The sequence below is a fragment of the Oncorhynchus keta genome, chromosome 1 (genome assembly GCF_023373465.1).
Source record: "Oncorhynchus keta strain PuntledgeMale-10-30-2019 chromosome 1, Oket_V2, whole genome shotgun sequence".
Taxonomy (NCBI): Eukaryota; Metazoa; Chordata; class Actinopteri; order Salmoniformes; family Salmonidae; genus Oncorhynchus; species Oncorhynchus keta.
Window position 1 is genome coordinate 82600773 of NC_068421.1, and position 17996 is coordinate 82618768.

Below are 17996 nucleotides of genomic sequence, written 5' to 3' on the forward strand. Positions count from 1 at the left end.
TGGCTGCAGGGGCAGTATTGAGTAGCTTGGATGAAAAGGTGCCCATTGTAAACGGCCAGCTCCTCAGTCTCAGTTGCTAATATATGCATAGTATCAGTAGTATTGGATATAAAACACTCTAAAGTTTCCAAAACTGTCAAAATATTGTCTGTGAGTATAACAGAACTGATATTGTAGGCGAAACCCTGAAAAAAAAGTGGCTTCTATTTTGAAAACTACATGTTCCATAGCCTCCCTTTGCTGGATTTAAAGGGATATGAACCAGATTCCTTTTCCGATCGCTTCCTCAAGGTGTCAACAGTCTTCAGACATAGTTTCAAGGTTTTAATTTTGAAAAATGAGCCAGAACGATAACATGGTCACATGAGTTTTGCTCTCGCAACAGAGTTTGGATAGGTATTGCTTTTCCCTCTCCTACTGTGAAAGACATTTGCGGTTGATATATTATCAATTACGTATTTTAAAAACAACCTGAGGATTGATTATAAAAAACAGTTGACATGTTTCTGTGGACATTATGGAAACTATTTGGAATTTTCATCTGCGTTGTCGTGACCGCTCTATCCTGTGGATTTCTGAACATAACGCGACAAACAAACGGAGGTATTTTGGATATAAAAATAATCTTTATGGAACAAAAGGAACATTTGTTGTGTAACTGGGAGTCTCGTGAGTGAAAACATCCAAAGATCATCAAAGGTAAACTATTAATTTGATTGCTTTTCTGATTTTCGTGACCAAGCTTCTTGATGCTAAGTGTACTGTTTTGTCGTGCGATCGATAAACTTACACAAATGCTTGGATTGCTTTCGCTGTGAAGCATAATTTCTAAATCTGACACGACAGGTGGATTAACAAAAGGCTAAACTGTGTTTTCCTATATTGCACTTGTGATTTCATGAATATAAATATTTGTAGTAATATTTATTGAATGTAGCGCTATGCTATTCAGCGGTTGTTGATGACACTTATCCCGATAAGGGGATTGCAGCCATAACAAGTGAAGAGGGTGTGAACAATGCTGAATGGGTGAAGGAAAAGGAAAGCTCTCCAGCAGGTACCAAACATTCAAAGGCGATTTTCACAAAAATGAGTTTACAAGATTATAAACTTTCTAAGCAAAATTACTTTCCCATTGCTCCTCAAAAATGCAGTGCCATTTTGTAGCTCTGAGTCTGTATTTTTAGCCAATGTAAAAACACTATTTCAAATGATGCTACATAAGACCGATATGAGCCTGTCAGGCACATTTGACCTCTCAGCTTCCCTATCAAAACTAAACTATTCAAACAGACAACCGATGGCAACAATGTTGATGAAGAATGCAAAGCCTAAGAAATAGATTGAGAAACCTATTCAATCAAAAACATAGAGATCCAGAAAACAATACACTAAAACAATACAGAAAAACACTATGGAAAAAGAACTTGCGGTCACAACTTGCAGGCTTGTTTTCGAGTTGCTGTGCGTTTTGTTGCCAACCTATTTTGCTACCTGACAACTAAAGCTAAAGCTAAGTAGTAACAGTAACATGATGCCTTCTAATTGCAGTCGCTGTACTCGCCTTACGGCGAGGATAGCTGTGCTACAAGCCCAGCTTCAGACGCAATCGTTAGGCAAGGGTAATTTCAGTGTAGGAAAGGATGAAACAGCGTCTGTGCCACCAGTAAGTACAGATCGTAATGTTAGTATAAATCCCCTGGCACAGTCCCAGCAGCCGGACAACTTTCTCACGGTTTCTGGAAGGAAATGCTGTAGGAAAGCTCAACCGGTGTCGCTCATTCAGCCGACAGAAACTTTCAACCGGTTTTCCCCATTAAGCATCGGGTCGGAGTCAGAGGCCGAGTCTTCTCTGGTCTCTACTCCTCCCGTTACGGGGTCTGAGACGCCGAAGCTTCCCACCATTAGCTCTGACAAATTGAAAACTCTAGTCATTGGCGACTCCATTACCCGCAGTATTAGACTTAAAATGAATCATCCATCATACACTGTTTACCAGGGGGCAGGGCTACTGACGTTAAGGCTAATCTGAAGATGGTGCTGGCTAAAGCTAAAAATGGCGAGTGTAGAGATTATAGAGATATTGTTATCCACGTCGGCACCAACAGTGTTAGGATGAAACAGTCAGAGATCACCAAGCGCAACGTAGCTTCTGCGTGCATATCAGCTAGAAAGATGTGTCGGCATCGAGTAATTGTCTCTGGCCCCCTCCCAGTTAGGGGGAGTGATGAGCTCTACAGCAGAGTCTCACAACTCAATCGCTGGTTGAAAACTGTTTTCTGCCCCTCCCAAAAGATAGAATTTGTAGATAACTGGCCCTCTTTCTGGGACTCGCCCACAAACAGGACCAAGCCTGACCTGCTGAGGAGTGACAGACTCCATCCTAGCTGGAGGGGTGCTCTCATCTTATCTACCAACATAGACAGGGCTCTAACTCCTCTAGCTCCACAATGAAATAGGGTGCAGGCCAGGCAGCAGGCTGTTAGCCAGCCTGCCAGCATAGTGGAGTCTGCCACTAGCACAGTCAGTGTAGTCAGCTCAGCTATCACCATTGAGACCGTGTCTGTGCCTCGACCTAGGTTGGGCAAAACTAAACATGGCGGTGTTCGCCTTAGCAATCTCACTAGGATAAAGACCACCTCCATTCCTGTCATTACTGAAAGAGATCATGATACCTCACATCTCAAAATAGGGCTACTTAATGTTAGATCCCTTACTTCAAAGGCAATTATAGTCAATGAACTAATCACTGATCATAATCTTGATGTGATTGGCCTGACTCAAACATGGCTTAAGCCTGATGAATTTACTGTTTTAAATGAGGCCTCACCTCCTGGCTACACTAGTGACCATATCCCCGTGCATCCCGCAAAGGCGGAGGTGTTGCTAACATTTACGATAGCAAATTTCAATTTACAAAAAAAATGACGTTTTTACAGTTTTGTCCCATGTTTTGTCCCATGGAATAAATGTTGTCGATCTTAATGTTTTTCCTCATAATCCTGGATATCGGACCACCATTTTATTACGTTTGCAATTGCAACAAATAATCTGCTCAGACCCCAACCAAGGACCATCAAAAGTTTCACAGACAACACAAAGATTCCTTGATGCCCTTCCAGACTCCCTCTGCCTACCCAAGGACGCCAGAGGACAAAAATCAGTTAACCACCTAACTGAGGATCTCGATTTAACCTTGCGCAATACCCTAGATGCTAACATTTACGATAGCAAATTTCAATTTACAAAAAATGACGTTTTCATCTTTTGAGCTTCTAGTCATGAAATCTATGCAGCCGACTCAATCACTCTTTATAGCTACTGTTTACAGGCCTCCTGGGCCATATACAGTCATCAAAAGTCGTGCTAGACAACACAAAGATTCCTTGATGCCCTTCCAGACTCCCTCTGCCTACCCAAGGACGCCAGAGGACAAAAATCAGTTAACCACCTAACTGAGGATCTCGATTTAACCTTGCGCAATACCCTAGATGCTAACATTTACGATAGCAAATTTCAATTTACAAAAAAAAAATGACGTTTTTCCTTTTGAGCTTCTAGTCATGAAATCTATGCAGCCGACTCAATCACTCTTTATAGCGTTTCAGGCCTCCTGGGCCATATACAGTTTCTCACTGAGTTCCCTGAATTCCTATTGGACCTTGTAGTCCTAGCAGATAATATTCTAATCTTTGGTGACTTTAATATTCACATGGAAAAGTCCACAGACCCACTCCAAAAGGCTTTCGGAGCCATCATCGACTCAGTGGGTTTTGTCCAACATGTCTCTGGACCCACTCACTGTCACAGTCATACGCTGAACCTAGTTTTGTCCCATGGAATAAATGTTGTCGATCTTAATGTTTTTCCTCATAATCCTGGACTATCGGACCACCATTTTATTACGTTTGCAATTGCAACAAATAATCTGCTCAGACCCCAACCAAGGACCATCAAAAGTCGTGCTATAAATTCACAGACAACACAAAGATTTCTTGATGCCCTTCCAGACTCCCTCTGCCTACCCAAGGACGCCAGAGGACAAAAATCAGTTAACCACCTAACTGAGGATCTCGATTTAACCTTGCGCAATACCCTAGATGCAGTTGCACCCTAAAAACTAAAAACATTTCTCATAAGAAACTAGCTCCCTGGTACACAGAAAATACCCGAGCTCTGAAGCAGGCTTCCAGAAAATTGGAACGGAAATGGCGCCACACCAAACTGGAAGTCTTCCGACTAGCTTGGAAAGACGGTACCGTGCAGTACCGAAGAGCCCTTACTGCTGCTCGATCATCCTATTTTTCTAACTTAATTGAGGAAAATAAGAACAATCCGAAATTCCTATTTGATACTGTCGCAAAGCTAACTAAAAAGCAGCATTCCCCAAGAGAGGATGACTTTCACTTTAGCAGTGATAAATTCATGAACTTCTTTGAGGAAAAGATTATGATTATTAGAAAGCAAATTACGGAATCCTCTTTAAACCTGCGTATTCCTCCAAACCTCAGTTGTCCTGAGTCTGCACAACTCTGCCAGGACCTAGGATCAAGAGAGACGCTCAAGTGTTTTAGTACTATATCTCTTGACACAATGATGAAAATAATCATGGCCTCTAAACCTTCAAGCTGCATACTGGACCCTATTCCAACTAAACTACTGAAAGAGCTGCTTCCTGTGCTTGGCCCTCCTATGTTGAACATAATAAACGGCTCTCTATCCACTGGATGTGTACCAAACTCACTAAAAGTGGCAGTAATAAAGCCTCTCTTGAAAAAGCCAAACCTTGACCCAGAAAATATAAAAACTATCGGCCTATATCGAATCTTCCATTCCTCTCAAAAATTTTAGAAAAGGCTGTTGCGTAGCAACTCACTGCCTTCCTGAAGACAAACAATGTATACGAAATGCTTCAGTCTGGTTTTAGCCCCCATCATAGCACTGAGACGGCACTTGTGAAGGTGGTAAATTACATTTTAATGGCATCGGACCGAGGCTCTGCATCTGTCCTCGTGCTCCTAGACCTTAGTGCTGCTTTTGATACCATCGATCACCACATTCTTTTGGAGAGATTGGAAACCCAAATTGGTCTACACGGACATGTTCTGGCCTGGTTTAGATCTTATCTGTCTGAAAGATATCAGTTTGAATGTGAATGGTTTGTCCTCTGACAAATCAACTGTAAATGTCGGTGTTCCTCAAGGTTCTGTTTTAGGACCACTATTGTTTTCACTATACATTTTACCTCTTGGGGATGTTATTCGAAAACATAATGTTAACTTTTACTGCTATGCGGATGACACACAGCTGTACATTTCAATGAAACATGGTGAAGCCCCAAAATTGCCCTCGCTAGAAGCATGTGTTTCAGACATAAGGAAGTGGATGGCTGCAAACTTTCTACTATTAAACTCGGACAAAACAGAGATGCTTGTTCTAGGTCCCAAGAAACAAAGAGATCTTCTGTTGAATCTGACAATTAATCTTAATGGTTGTACAGTCGTCTCAAATAAAACTGTGAAGGACCTCGGCGTTACTCTGGACCTTGATCTCTTTTTGAAGAACATATCAAGACCATTTCGAGGACAGCTTTTTTCCATCTACATAATATTGCAAAAATCAGAAACTTTCTGTCCAAAAATTATGCAGAAAAAAATTAATCCATGCTTTTGTCACTTCTAGGTTAGACTACTGCAATGCTCTACTTTCCGGCTACCCGGATAAAGCACTAAATAAACTTCAGTTAGTGCTAAATACGGCTGCTAGAATCCTGACTAGAACCAAAAAAATTTGATCATATTACTCCAGTGCTAGCCTCTCTACACTGGCTTCCTGTCAAAGCAAGGGCTGATTTCAAGGTTTTACTGCTAACCTACAAAGCATTACATGGGCTTGCTCCTACCTATCTCTCTGATTTGGTCCTACCGTACATACCTACACGTACGCTACGGTCACAAGACGCAGGCCTCCTAATTGTCCCTAGAATTTCTAAGCAAACAGCTGGAGGCAGGGCTTTCTCCTATAGAGCTCCATTTTTATGGAACGGTCTCCCTACCCATGTCAGAGACGCAAACTCGGTCTCAACCTTTAAGTCTTTAATGAAGACTCATCTCTTCAGTGGGTCATATGATTGAGTGCAGTCTGGCCCAGGAGTGGGAAGGTGAACGGAAAGGCTCTGGAGCAACGAACCGCCCTTGCTGTCTCTGCCTGGCCAGTTCCCCTCTTTCCACTGGGATTCTCTGCCTCTAACCCTATTACAGGGGCTGAGTCACTGGCTTACTGGGGCTCTCTCATACCGTCCCTGCAGGGGGTGCGTCACCTGAGTGGGTTGATTCACTGTTGTGGTCATCCTGTCTGGGTTGGCGCCCCTTGTCTCAGGGTTGTGCCGTGGCGGAGATCTTTGTGGGCTATACTCAGCCTTGTCTCAGGATGGTAAGTTGGTGGTGTAAGATATCCCTCTAGTGGTGTGGGGGCTGTGCTTTGTCAAAGTGGGTGCCCTAGGACCATGCCCCAGGACTACCTGACATGATGACTCCTTGCTGTCCCCAGTCCACCTGGCCATGCTGCTGCTCCAGTTTCAACTGTTCTGCCTTACTATTATTTTACCATGCTGGTCATTTATGAACATTTGAACATCTTGGCCGTTCTGTTATAATCTCCACCCGGCACAGCCAGAAGAGGACTGGCCACCCCACATATGCTCTCTCAAATTCTCTCTTTCTTTCTCTCTCTCGGAGGACTTGAGCCCAAGGACCGTGCCCCAGGACGACCTGACATGATGACTCCTTGCTGTCCCCAGTCCACCTGACTGTGCTGCTGCTCCAGTTTCAACTGTTCTGCCTTGTTATTATTCGACCATGCTGGTCATTTATGAACATTTGAACATCTTGGCCATGTTCTGTTATAATCTCAACCCGGCACAGCCAGAAGAGGACTGGCCACCCCACATAGCCTGGTTTCTCTCTAGGTTTCTTCCTAGGTTTTGGCCTTTCTAGGAAGTTTTTCCTAGCCACCGTGCTTCTACACCTGCATTGCTTGCTGTTTGGGGTTTTAGGCTGGGTTTCTGTACAGCACTTTGAGATATCAGCTGATGTACGAAGGGCTATATAAATACAATTTGATTGATTGATTGATTGGAACAGCACGTCAGAAATCAGCTCAATGTAATTGAAGAATCCATAGACTAACCACTTCTGGGAAAAATAGGAAAACTCTAAACAAATAACCACACGAAGAGTTATCTTTCCAAAACGGAGATGTATGGATAAAGCACTTCTCAATCTTTTTGACCATACAGCAAAGAACAAACAGCAAAAATGTGTACATGATCAAATACAAATCTTAGAATCAACTACTAAAGACTACCAGAACCCACTGAATTCTCAAATGACATTGAATGAACGACAAGACAAAATACAAACCCTCCAACCCAAAAAGGCCTGTGGTGTAGATGGTATCCTCAATGAAATGATAAACTATACAGACCACAAATTCCAATTGGCTGCACTTAAACTATTTAACATCATCCTTAGCTCGGGTATCTCTCAAATGTGTTTCTTTTTTTTGTCCTCAATGGTGTTGTCCCTCATCAACTACCCTCCTTAGAGTATTATAATATCCATCACAGACTGATGAGCTGAACACTTCCATCAACATTGCAATATGGATGGGATTTCTGCTTGGCTAACTTAAAGAGGCCTAGGAGAAATCAATCACAGAATTCATTGCTGCTTTTGGGAAATTATGAAATTACATTGAGCTTAAGTTGTGCAACTTCTTAATTTCCCCCCACCTTTTCTAGTCACATATGTCTGGGTGGTTCTACTCACCGAGAAGAAGACAGTTATTCTGGTGAAGAGGAAGTGGGGTGGAACCACAGTGAGAGGTTTATAAAGACCCCTATCCTGAAGAACATCACACAAAGACCCCACTAACCTCTCTACCCTCCCCTCACACCCCTCAAATGACAGACAGACAGACAGACAGACAGACAGACAGACAGACAGACAGACAGACAGACAGACAGACAGAGACAGAGGAAGAATGAGAGAAGGAATAATTGTAGCAATCACTTGTTCTAGACTCCCGCTGCCTCGAAATGGGAGTGAAGAAAGAAGAAAAATTTAAGTGATATTTTCCATTATGTTTTGAGACGCACACACAATCTCCATTCTGTTTCCATCTCTTCTTTAATGGTAGCCACACCACGTAGAGGATGCTGACAGTCTGATAGACAGCTGCGCACACACAAACACACACATGGGCGCACACACACACACAGCTATGTGACATTTTGCGTGGTAATCAACGGGAGGTTGTAGCCATTGTTGCTCTCAGTTAGGGCTTTGATGTCATGGATCAAGTTATTTTGTCAGTCAAATGACCACGGTCACCATTATAATCGTTGGAATAGCAAAAAGATGACCCTCCGCTCAGCTTCTGACTGTTCGAGTGTGTCCTGTTTTTGGTAAGCCATTGGGTGCATGTATTTCATGATCCTCGTTTGAGACAACACCATGTTGAAACAAGGAGCAACAAAGTTTCATAATTTGTAAAAAACTCCATGTTACCACGGAAACAGACTCAACCACACATGGCTGCAGCCATCATATTGCGCTGTTTGTTCCACAACACAAAATTCTAGAACTGGCTTGTTTTGTCTCCTGTCATCTCTCTGTATATTGGCTGTTAGATTTGAACCAGTCTTGCTTTACTGCTTTGGGTAGTTTGTCAACTTTTAAAAAATGAAGTACATACAAACAAATAAAAACAGTCATAAAGGAGGTTATTTTATTTTCGCGACGTTCATCATCATCATCAACAGGTGCAGTGGGTGGGGCTACATGATTACCCAATTAGCATGCCAGCCCTACCCTGAGTGATCAATATCATTGATTATTTGTCAATTACATAATGAAGCTAGAGCAGGTTATTGATGAGGACTACAAGGCCTGCCAGATTCCATTCAGATTACACCCATTTGGGGCACACCCTGTGAATGACATACAACAGGATGAAGGAACAAAATGAGTGTCTAGTCTGGTAGGGAGATGGAACAGAATGAGTGTCTAGTCTGTTAGGGAGATGGAAAAGAATGAGTGTCTTATCTGTTAGGGAGATGGAACAGAATGAGTGTCTAGTCTGTTAGGGAGATGGAACAGAATGAGTGTCTAGTCTTTTAGGGAGATGGAACAGAATGAGTGTCTAGTCTGTTAGGGAGATGGAAAAGAATGAGTGTCTTATCTGTTAGGGAGATGGAACAGAATGAGTGTCTAGTCTGTTAGGGAGATGGAAAAGAATGAGTGTCTAGTCTGTTAGGGAGATGGAACAGAATGAGTGTCTAGTCTGTTAGGGAGATGGAACAGAATGAGTGTCTAGTCTGTTAGATAGATGGAACAGAATGAGTGTCTAGTCTGTTAGATAGATGGAACAGAATGACTGTCTAGTCTGTTAGGGAGATGGAAAAGAACAAGTGTCTTGTCTGTTAGGGAGATGGAACAGAATGAGTGTTTAGTCTGTTAGGGAGATGGAACAGAATGAGTGTCTCGTCTGAAAACAGGAGCAGTGGGGGGGGCTAAAGACAACAGGAGCAGTGGGGGGCTAAAGAAAACAGGAGCAGTGGGTGGGGCTAAAGAAAACAGGAGCAGTGGAGGGGGCTAAAGAAAACAGGAGCAGTGGAGGGGGCTAAAGAAAACAGGAGCAGTGGGGGGCTAAAGAAAACAGGAGCAGCGGGTGGCTAAGGAAAACAGGAGCAGTGGAGGGGGCTAAAGAAAACAGGAGCAGTGGGGGGGGGCTAAAGAAAACAGGAGCAGAGGGTGGGGCTAAAGAAAACAGGAGCAGTGGGGGGCTAAAGACAACAGGAGCAGTGGGGGGCTAAAGAAAACAGGAGCAGTGGGGGGGGATAAAGACAACAGGAGCAGTGGGAGGGGCTAAAGAAAACAGGAGCAGTGGAGGGGGCTAAAGACAACAGGAGCAGTGGGGTGGGGCTAAAGAAAACAGGAGCAGTGGGTGGGGCTAAAGAAAACAGGAGCAGTGGGGGGGGCTAAAGAAAACAGGAGCAGTGGGGGGCTAAAGAAAACAGGAGCAGTGGGTGGGGCTAAAGAAAACAGGAGCAGTGGGTGGGGCTAAAGAAAACAGGAGCAGTGGGTGGGGCTAAAGAAAACAGGAGCAGTGGGGGGATAAAGAAAACAGGAGCAGTTGGTGGGGCTAAAGAAAACAGGAGCAGTGGAGGGGCTAAAGAAAACAGGAGCAGTGAAGGGCTAAGGAAAACAGGAGCAGTGGAGGGGCTAAGGAAAACAGGAGCAGTGGAGGGGCTAAGGAAAACAGGAGCAGTGGAGGGGCTAAGGAAAACAGGAGCAGTGGAGGGGCTAAGGAAAACAGGAGCAGTGGAGGGGCTAAAGAAAACAGGAGCAGTGGAGGGGCTAAGGAAAACAGGAGCAGTGGAGGGGCTAAAGAAAACAGGAGCAGTTGGTGGGGCTAAAGAAAACAGGAGCAGTGGAGGGGCTAAAGAAAACAGGAGCAGTGGGGGGGGCTAAAGACAACAGGAGCAGTGGGGGGGGGCTAAAGAAAACAGGAGCAGTGGGGGGGGCTAAAGAAAACAGGAGCAGTGGAGGGGGCTAAAGAAAACAGGAGCAGTGGAGGGGGCTAAAAAAAACAGGAGCAGTGGGGGGCTAAAGAAAACAGGAGCAGCGGGTGGCTAAGGAAAACAGGAGCAGTGGAGGGGCTAAAGAAAACAGGAGCAGTGGGGGGCTAAAGAAAACAGGAGCAGTGGGTGGGGCTAAAGAAAACAGGAGCAGTGGGGGGCTAAAGACAACAGGAGCAGTGGGGGGCTAAAGAAAACAGGAGCAGTGGGGGGGGATAAAGACAACAGGAGCAGTGGGAGGGGCTAAAGAAAACAGGAGCAGTGGAGGGGGCTAAAGACAACAGGAGCAGTGGGGTGGGGCTAAAGAAAACAGGAGCAGTGGGTGGGGCTAAAGAAAACAGGAGCAGTGGGTGGGGCTAAAGAAAACAGGAGCAGTGGGGGGGATAAAGAAAACAGGAGCAGTTGGTGGGGCTAAAGAAAACAGGAGCAGTGGAGGGGCTAAAGAAAACAGGAGCAGTGGAGGGGCTAAGGAAAACAGGAGCAGTGGAGGGGCTAAGGAAAACAGGAGCAGTGGAGGGGCTAAGGAAAACAGGAGCAGTGGAGGGGCTAAGGAAAACAGGAGCAGTGGAGGGGCTAAAGAAAACAGGAGCAGTGGAGGGGCTAAGGAAAACAGGAGCAGTGGAGGGGCTAAGGAAAACAGGAGCAGTGGTGGGGCTAAGGAAAACAGGAGCAGTGGAGGGGCTAAAGAAAACAGGAGTAGTGGAGGGGCTAAGGAAAACAGGAGCAGTGGAGGGGCTAAGGAAAACAGGAGCAGTGGAGGGGCTAAGGAAAACAGGAGCAGTGGAGGGGCTAAGGAAAACAGGAGCAGTGGAGGGGCTAAGGAAAACAGGAGCAGTGGAGGGGCTAAGGAAAACAGGAGCAGTGGTGGGGCTAAGGAAAACAGGAGCAGTGGAGGGGCTAAGGAAAACAGGAGCAGTGGAGGGGCTAAGGAAAACAGGAGCAGTGGTGGGGCTAAGGAAAACAGGAGCAGTGGAGGGGCTAAAGAAAACAGGAGTAGTGGAGGGGCTAAGGAAAACAGGAGCAGTGGAGGGGCTAAGGAAAACAGGAGCAGTGGAGGGGCTAAGGAAAACAGGAGCAGTGGAGGGGCTAAGGAAAACAGGAGCAGTGGAGGGGCTAAAGAAAACAGGAGTAGTGGAGGGGCTAAGGAAAACAGGAGCAGTGGAGGGGCTAAGGAAAACAGGAGCAGTGGAGGGGCTAAAGTAAACAGGAGTAGTGGAGGGGCTAAAGAAAACAGGAGCAGTGGAGGGGCTAAAGAAAACAGGAGCAGCGGGTGGCTAAGGAAAACAGGAGCAGTGGGGGGGCTAAAGAAAACAGGAGCAGCGGGTGGCTAAGGAAAACAGGAGCAGTGGAGGGGGCTAAAGAAAACAGGAGCAGCGGGTGGCTAAGGAAAACAGGAGCAGTGGAGGGGGCTAAAGAAAACAGGAGCAGTGGGTGGGGCTAAAGAAAACAGGAGCAGTGGAGGGGGCTAAAGAAAACAGGAGCAGTGGAGGGGCTAAAGAAAACAGGAGCAGTGGAGGGGCTAAAGAAAACAGGAGCAGTGGAGGGGGCTAAAGAAAACAGGAGCAGTGGAGGGGCTAAAGAAAACAGGAGCAGTGGAGGGGCTAAAGAAAACAGGAGCAGTGGAGGGGGCTAAAGAAAACAGGAGCAGTGGAGGGGGCTAAAAAAAACAGGAGCAGTGGAGGGGCTAAAGAAAACAGGAGTAGTGGAGGGGCTAAAGAAAACAGGAGCAGTGGAGGGGGCTAAAGAAAACAGGAGCAGTGGGTGGGGCTAAAGAAAACAGGAGAAAACAGGAGCAGTAAGGGGAGGGGCTAAAGAAAACAGGAGAATCTCCTCAATAGAACACCACCTGTCATCTCCGTCATCTCCTCAATAGAACACCACCTGTCATCTCCCTCATCTCCTCAATAGAGCACCACCTGTCATCTCCCTCATCTCCTCAATAGCACACCACCTGTCATCTCCCTCATCTCCTCAATACAACACCACCTGTCATCTCCCTCATCTCCTCAATAGAACACCACCTGTCATCTCCCTCATCTCCTCAATAGAACACCACCTGTCATCTCCCTCATCTCCTCAATAGAGCACCACCTGTCATCTCCCTCATCTCCTCAATAGAACACCACCTGTCATCTCCCTCATCTCCTCAATAGCACACCACCTGTCATCTCCCTCATCTCCTCAATACAACACCACCTGTCATCTCCCTCATCTCCTCAATAGAACACCACCTGTCATCTCCCTCATCTCCTCAATAGAACACCACCTGTCATCTCCCTCATCTCCTCAATAGAGCACCACCTGTCATCTCCCTCATCTCCTCAATAGAACACCACCTGTCATCTCCCTCATCTCCTCAATAGAACACCACCTGTCATCTCCCTCATCTCCTCAATAGAACACCACCTGTCATCTCCCTCATCTCCTCAATAGAACACCACCTGTCATCTCCCTCATCTCCTCAATAGAACACCACCTGTCATCTCCCTCATCTCCTCAATAGAACACCACCTGTCATCTCCCTCATCTCCTCAATAGAACACCACCTGTCATCTCCCTCATCTCCTCAATAGAACACCACCTGTCATCTCCCTCATCTCCTCAATAGAACACCATCTGTCATCTCCCTCAATACAACACCACCTGTCATCTCCCTCATATCCCTCAATACAACACCACCAGGTCAGGAGCCCTCTGGGTGTGACACTATAATCATAACACAGATACTTTGAGCGGAGGAGAAAACGTGACGTTATAACTATGACTACTGTTCCCTGAAGAAGGGAAACAAGGTTCAACATACTATGGAGGAGTCGAAAACCTGCGACTTCGGTTGAAGGATCTACAATCAAGGCCAATTAAATCTGCGCCTCGCTGGAAACCCCTCCTTCCTCAGGTGATAATCGTGAGGCTCGAATCCATTCCTTAAATGTATATCGCTCTTCACCGAGCCCGAGAATTGGCGGCGTGGAGCCAAACAGGTCTTGTACCTTGTTTCCCTCCCTCAGGGAACAGTAGTTATAGTCATAACTTTACGTTCTCTTTCAGTCATTCAACTTCGGCACAACATACTATGAGGAAATATAATCACGCCCCAAGCCAACCCCAACGGATACTAAATGAAAGCCCATGGCAGACCACCCAGACCTGAACCCGCCAGATGCGTCAGTCTGGGTAATGGGCACAAGGCGCGCTGCCTAGTGACTTTCCTCTGTCCCAGCCGTAAGTAAACTGTGGGCTATACTGAGAACAGTGACATCCAAGTGATAAAACCCCACAAAAGTGATGCCCAACTCACCGCAGCACAAATATAAACCTTACAGTGAACCTTACCTTTAACATTAGAAACTCTAAGATGGTCAATCTGACCATTTTCAATTTTGTAATTTCAATACAAACCTAGAACCCACCCACCCTGACTTTTCCTAAATATGTGTATTTTACACTCAATCGTCTAGCAGTACTTTCAGACAAATATCAAAATAGACAAAAACTTTTCGAGCATTTCATCCTCAAAGTGCCATGATGGTTGACCATATGCATATTTAACAGTAGAATAGCTGGGCCTTGAGGTGTACCAATAGCCACCAGTACAATACAGTGCATTCGGAAAGGATTCAGACCTCTTCACTTTTTTCACATTTTGTTACGTTACAGCCTTATTGTAAAATTGATTAAATCGTTTTTATTACCTGACTTGGAGTAGGCTACACAGTGAGAGCATGCTTAATTTACAATGACAAGACCAAGAGAAATGGCTGCACATGCTGCGTTAGCATTGCTACACGATCTGAATAAAAACTGCTCAGATGGCAGGGAAGAAATGAATCATGATATCTCTGATGATTATTATTCTGATTCATGCTGAATGGCTTTCCGTATCGGGCAGCAGGTGAGCAAGTGTCAGATAATGTTTGGCACTGATCAGATGACACGGCTGTACTAGGTGAAAGGAGCAACTCGCCCCTGGCCTGTTGCTGTGGTCCACAAAATGCTTGACTTGGCTGCTATCAACTCACACGTGTTGTTCAAGAAGTGTATGAACATCACCCATAAGCAGAAGAGACTTCATCATCAGTCTGGCACATGGGCTACGTGACAGACATGTGAGGGCCAAGGCAGTAGCAAAGATTCCATGCAAGCCAATGCATGAGCCAAACTGCGAACAGCTCCCGGGGAGGAGAAACTGCCTGATGGGCAGATGTACTCAAAAAAGAACCCGGATATCAGTTTCAGATGGAAGGGACTTGTTTGTGGGAAGTGTTGAAATCAAGTGAAAGTGACAAATATTTGGTGGCTGTTAGGACAAGGGATAACAGCTAAATGAGATCCAACTGTAGCGTGAAGACGCACGCTATACTGTAAGCACGAGTGAGGTTGCAAATAATGTGAAAAATAACTGAATTCTATACTATTTTGACCGCTGTCATATGCACACTTACATTTGAAGTCGGAAGTTTACATACACCTTCGCCAAATATATTTAAACTCAGTTTTTCACAATTCCTGACATTTAATCCTAGTAAACATTCCATATGATCACCACTTTATTTTAAGAATGTGAAATGTCAGAGTAATAGTGGAGAGAAGGATTTATTTCAGCTTTTATTTCTTTCATCACATTCTCAGTTTACATACACTCAATTAGTATTTGGTAGCATTGCCTTTAAATTGTTTAACTTGGGTCAACCATTTCGGGTAGACTTCCACAAGCTTCCCACAATAAGTTGGGTGAATTTTGGCCCATTCCTCTGGACAGAGCTAGTGTAACTGAGTCAGGTTCGTAGGCCTCCTTGCTTGCGAACACCTTTTCAGTTCTTTTCAGTTTCGGTCCCATGGTGTTTATACTTGCGTACTATTGTTTGTACAGATTAACGTGGTACCTACAGGCCTTTGGAAATTGCTCCCAAGGATGAACCAGACTTGTGGAGGTCCACCATTTTTCGTTTGATTTTCCCATGAAGTCAAGCAAAGAGGCACCGAGTTTGAAGGTAGGCCTTGAAATACATCCACAAGTACACCTCCAATTGAGTCAAATGATGTCAATTAGCCTATCAGAAGCTTCTAAAGCCATGACATCATTTTCTGGAATTCTCCAAGCTGTTCAAAGGCACAGTCAACTTAACTTCTTCGAGATAGGGGGCACTCTTTTAATTTTTGGATAAAAAACGTTCCCGTTTTAAACAAGATATTTTGTCACGAAAAGATGCTCGACTTTGCATGTAATTGACTGCTTTGGAAAGAAAAAACGCTGACGTTTACAAAACTGCAAAGATATTATCTGTGAGTGCCCCAGAACTAATGCTACAGGCGAAACCAAGATGAAATTTCATTCAGGAAATGGTCCTGATTTTGAATGCCCTGTGTTCCAATGTCTCCTTATATGGCTGTGAATGCGCCAGGAATGAGCCTGAACTTTCTGTCGTTTCCCCAAGGTGTCTGCAGCATTGTGACGTATTTGTAGGCATATCATTGGAAGATTGACCATAAGAGTCTACATTTACCAGGTGTCCGCCCGGTAACCTCCGTCGAAATTATTGCGTAATCTCCAGGTCCATGCGCGTTCCATTTTCTTCAGAGGAGAAAGTCAACTGCCACGAATGATTTATCATCAATAGATACAGTGCCTTGCGAAAGTATTCGGCCCCCTTGAACTTTGCGACCTTTTGCCACATTTCAGGCTTCAAACATAAAGATATAAAACTGTATTTTTTTGTGAAGAATCAACAACAAGTGGGACACAATCATGAAGTGGAACGACATTTATTGGATATTTCAAACTTTTTTAACAAATCAAAAACTGAAAAATTGGGCGTGCAAAATTATTCAGCCCCCTTAAGTTAATACTTTGTAGCGCAACCTTTTGCTGCGATTACAGCTGTAAGTCGCTTGGGGTATGTCTCTATCAGTTTTGCACATCGAGAGACTGACATTTTTCGCAAGGCACTGTATGTGAAAAACACCTTGAGGATTGATTCTAAACAACGTTTGCCATGTTTCTGTCGATATTATGGAGTTAATTTGGAAAAAAGTTTGCTTTGTAATGACTTAATTTTCGAGCGATTTGTCCTACACAAATAATATTTTGGGAAAAACTGAACATTTGCTATCTAACTGAGAGTCTCCTCATTGAAAACATCTGAAGTTCTTCAAAGGTAAATGATTTTATTTGAATGCTTTTCTTGTTTTTGTGAAAATGTTGCATGCTGAATGCTAGGCTTAATGCTATGCTAGCTATCAATACTCTTATACAAATGCTTAGCTATGGTTCAAAAGCATATTTTGAAAATCTGAGATGACAGTGTTGTTAACAAAAGGCTAAGCTTGAGAGCTAATATATTTATTTCATTTCATTTGCGATTTCCATGAATAGTTAACGTTGCGTTATAGTAATGAGCTTGAGGCTATAAATAGGTTCCCGGATACGGGATTGCTCGTCGCAACAGGTTAATGTATGTGAACTTCTGACCCACTGGAATTGTGATACAGTTAATTATAAGTGAAATAATCTGTCTGTAAACAATTGTTGGAAAAATGACTTGTGTCCTAAACGACTTGCCAAAACTATAGTTTGTTAACAAGAAATTTGTGGAGTGCTTGAAAAATGAGTTTTAATGACTCCAACCAGTGTATGTAAACTTCCGACTGTATATTCATTATAAGGCCATTGTCACGGATCCCTCTGGAACTGTGTCATTACACAAACCTATTCCCTTCGATTAGTAATTGTATAAGTGTGCCCTTTGTTCCCCGTTGTCCGGTCGATTATTGTTCCCATGTCCGTTGGTCGTGTGAGTACCTGTGCTGTGTTTTGGCTTTCGTGCAGCTTGTGTTGCGCAGATGATTACCGGTCTCGTCCTGTGTAGAATAATTTTGTGCGTGTATGTTACGGGTCTCGCCCCGTGTAGAATCATTTTGTGCGTGTATGTTACGGGTCTCGCCCTGTGTAGAATCATTTTGTGCGTGTATGTTACGGGTCTCGACCCGTGTAGAATCATTTTGTGCGTGTATGTTACGGGTCTCGACCCGTGTAGAATCATTTTGTGTGTGTATGTTACGGGTCTCGCCCCTAGAAACGTCTGCAGCAGCCGGCCTCACCCTACGAGACTCTGAAGTTAAATGTCTACTGTTTGCTGATGATCTGGAGCTTCTGTCCCCAATCAATGAGGGCCTACAGCAGCACCTAGATCTTCTGCACAGATCCTGTCAGCCTTGTGCCCTGACAGTGAATCTCAGTACGACAAAAATAATGGTGTTCTAAAAAAGGTCCAGTTGTCAGGACCACAAATAAAAATGTAATCTAGAGAGCATTGCCCTAGAACACACAAAAACTATACCTACCTCAGTCTAAACA

At 44.4% G+C, this 17996-nt stretch overlaps 1 protein-coding gene across 1 annotated transcript in view; it reads right to left on the minus strand.

Annotated features, from left to right (window-relative positions):
- Positions 1 to 17996, minus strand: part of LOC118378517 (cAMP-specific 3',5'-cyclic phosphodiesterase 4B-like) — a 374366-nt gene that overhangs the window by 332506 nt on the left and 23864 nt on the right. The gene's annotated exons all lie outside the window — the stretch shown is intronic.